Source organism: Dinoponera quadriceps, unplaced genomic scaffold, assembly GCF_001313825.1.
Source record: "Dinoponera quadriceps isolate SergipeBrazil2010 unplaced genomic scaffold, ASM131382v1 scaffold9, whole genome shotgun sequence".
NCBI classification, from domain to species: domain Eukaryota; kingdom Metazoa; phylum Arthropoda; class Insecta; order Hymenoptera; family Formicidae; genus Dinoponera; species Dinoponera quadriceps.
The window spans coordinates 559,386-562,927 of NW_014554295.1; positions in this window are offsets into that span (position 1 = coordinate 559,386).

A 3,542-nucleotide genomic window follows, 5' to 3' on the forward strand; every position below is an offset into this window, starting at 1 on the left:
ACCTAAAGAATGAGTAACGAGTGAGTGAGTGCGAGCGAGAAGGGGAACATATCCTGGGGTTTGCAAGGGTGTGAGGGGTGTAACGTCGGCTGGAACTCAGCGTGAAGAAGAAAGAGAGCCGGCGCAGGTAAGCACGCGACGAAGTATGCTGAGAACGCCATAAAGTATTCATCGGCGCGAGGAGGGATCGATGAGATCGTTTTGAACTCGCCGGCTCTCTCTTTCTCTCTCTCTCTCTCTCGGACATCAAAGGCTGCACACCAGCGGAGCCTCTCTTCCGAGAGCGGATACGACTCCGCTCGCCTCCTTCAGCCTCGCGTTACACACTCCGACGCGTATAGGTCTATTAATATTGCAACGTAACTGCATAATTAACTCGAGTCAGACGCGCGCCTCCCAACCGGTCATCGATAATTCCGAATTATCGCGCGCTTTTATTGTCCCCTGTCAATAGCGTCGCGTTTCGACGAGCAATAAGCGGCCAATTCATTACCGGCGCGCCGCCCGTCGTCGTGAATCCCGCGAGCCCGCGTGATTAAAATAACGCGCATGACTCTCGTTAAAATCTCTGCGACGACGGAAAACTAGGCCTTGTTTTCCCGGCCTCGGCTCGATTTCCACGAATCGTCGCGGAGGTGGATCCGAGGTTTTTCCGCGCGAATCCGCGTTAACCGGGACATTCGCGTTTTTACGAACTCTGACGACCTAAAGCACGAATTCTCCAAGAACGTGCGCCTACTGCGCGATTTGTCGCGTTTATCTTGTTATTAAATCCTCATGGACCTTCCCCCCTCCCCCCCCCCCCAACCCCTTCCTCACGCACGCAGCCGCAAGCGCGCGGCGCGCTTTTTCGATCCAATTTTCCACTCACCGATCAGCTGCACATTCTATCGTTCGGAAATCCGGCGAATGCTCGCGACGAGGATCGAACGGAAGCTATCAGCCGCTCGACCCGAAAATCCTTCCCGCCGGATCTCGATCGCTCGCTCGGCTCCCTTGTGGATCAATGAGCATCCGAATTACATTCGAACGTGACGTCTCGCGGACGAAGCCACCGGCGCGAGGATCGGGGCGTCATTAGCCGCGGATTTCGATGATCACCACGTCGTCGTCACGTCAATCGTCGATCGCGGCCCAGACGCGTGGACCTTAATCGAATGATCAAAAGTCGTTTCGCAAGTAAATCAACATTTTACGTCGGCACGCTAGGCTTCCTCGCCAATCGCACAGATTTTTCGCGAGAGCTTATCACTTGATAATCTCTCGAAGTAAGGAACTCCGCTCTCCGCACGGGGAAAGAAAATGCTGTTGGAATCGATAGAGGATTTCCAAGCGCAGCGTAATAGGAGTTAATTGCCTCGACTCAATGGTGAATATCATTAGAACTACTGTGTCGTGTATTGTTTTGTATTGTTTTGATAATGAAAGTGTTAGTTTCAGTGATATCGCTGGTTGAACCAAGAACATTTACTTCAATCACGCTTGCTGCTGGAAATTCTGTCGATTCAACGGCCTTTTTCCCGTGTGTTCGTGTTCGGGAGAAATTTTACAGTCAGCTGTAAGAGCGGTAATTCACAGTCGGGGTTTAAGCCGAGCCTAGATAGGAGAAAATCAACCGGCGAGTTTGTAGTCGCATAGTAGCAGCTTAAGCTCTTGCTCTTAAGACATCGCCTTGAATCATCTTCCGTAAAGCGTACCTCTTAAAAGAGAGGGCGGCCCCGCATTAATTTTTACAACTGCGAAACAAGGTTCCCCGTGGCTTCACGCAGGCGAGATCGGCCCGATTTGAATCCAATAACGCGTAACTTCGAACGCGTGCGCGTCCTTTTGTAATATCGAAATCAAGTTTCACGAAGCAGGACGTTGTGCAGTGGAAATGAAGAAAGTTCGATTCGTGATACAAAGGAAGCAGCGAGAATATTTAAGGGATAATTAATAATTGTGGGAGGAACAATTATATCTCGATTTTTTACTTGTAAATTTAAGAAATGATGACTCGTATTATTCAACACATTTCGAAGACACGGAGTCAAATATCATATACGACGTACTTAAAGGCGAGGTACTGAAGCTTCGGGTATATTTGCGACCGCTTTCGGCAATCGAGCGCATCTTGAACTGGGTGTATTGAGCGAACGACGAACGAATAGCGAATGTGCAATATGAATATGCATATTCGCGTCTAAACGCATCTAAACGCGCACAAACTTTCTTTGAAAATCTTCCTTATAAACAAATCGACACGAAACGTTCTGTTCGGACTCGCCACACAGTAAAAAATTTTATGTTAAAAATGACCCACTGAAATTTGTATGTTACTTTAACAAGGTGAATGTGTTAAAAAGTAACATGTCAATAAGGTTGATATGTTAATTTAATATATATTTGTGTACTTTTCAGCAATCATTCATGACCGTTTCTATTTTTTAGATTAATACTCTATTTCTCGTGTAAAAGAGAGCATTCTGAAATTTTATTATTTTTTATCAATCATTTCCTTTATTAAATTATTAACGAAAAGTCATAAAATTTCGGGATCCTATCTTTCACGTAAGAAATAGGATACTGATCTAAAAAAAAAATAGAAACGGTCAGAAATGACCGCTCAGTATTTCGGGCGTTAATAGATTCCCCGTGTTAAAATAACAGAAAAATTGTGCCAAAAACTTTTCGACACCACCGTTCACCATTCAGACGGGTTTTAACACGACATTTTTTACCGTGTATAGTGCACGCACACAGGATCAGTCATTCCAGATTGTAACAATCAAAGTTTGCGTTTCGACGTTCGTTCTTTATTCGTCCGCTCGGTGTGTACCCAGCTTTAGGAGTGTCGTCGTGACACTCTTGCTCAAGTTTCCGCTCGTGAATTTCTCCTTCGCGCCCGACGGTGACGATTACCCTATCGATCGAGAGAGACGCACAATACAAAGATCCGTCGTCGTCGGGAATCATCGAGCGGAATTACCGACAATTGGTTCGGATGCTTGCGAAGTATCCACGAGAGAATCTAAACGTGAGCTGCGGTGGACCTGCCTCTCGATTACCGCTTCCTCTTCTCCTTCCGCTTCTTCGGGCCTCTTTCGTCAGATTCGACTTGAGGCGCGCGCGCGTGCGCTACGAGGGTCACGTCGGTCGCGTTTCGGTCCACGGGGTATCCCCCTCAGCGTGCGAGGGATGGTCTTTTCACAAACACAGCGCGAGCGAAGCCTTCGGGAAATCCGCTAGGAATAACGCTAGTTACGTCGTCAAGTCTGATCGCACGGTCGGGTCGGTCGACGAGCCGCGCGTCGCTCGTCCACTGCACGTCCGGTGCTGCGATTTCTTTGTCGTCTGTACTCGCGGCGTGAAGCAGTAAACCACCCCGGTGCACTCCGGTCTCTCTCTCTCTCTCTTTCTTTTTAAGCCAATTTGCCTATCGACTAACTGATTAAGCCCCTACTCTCTTTCATCGGCGGTCCCGCGCGATGTCTAAACACAGACAGCTCCGGATTAGATGGCCTGCAATTTTTCAATCAGATGGATGCCCTCCCCCCCCCCCC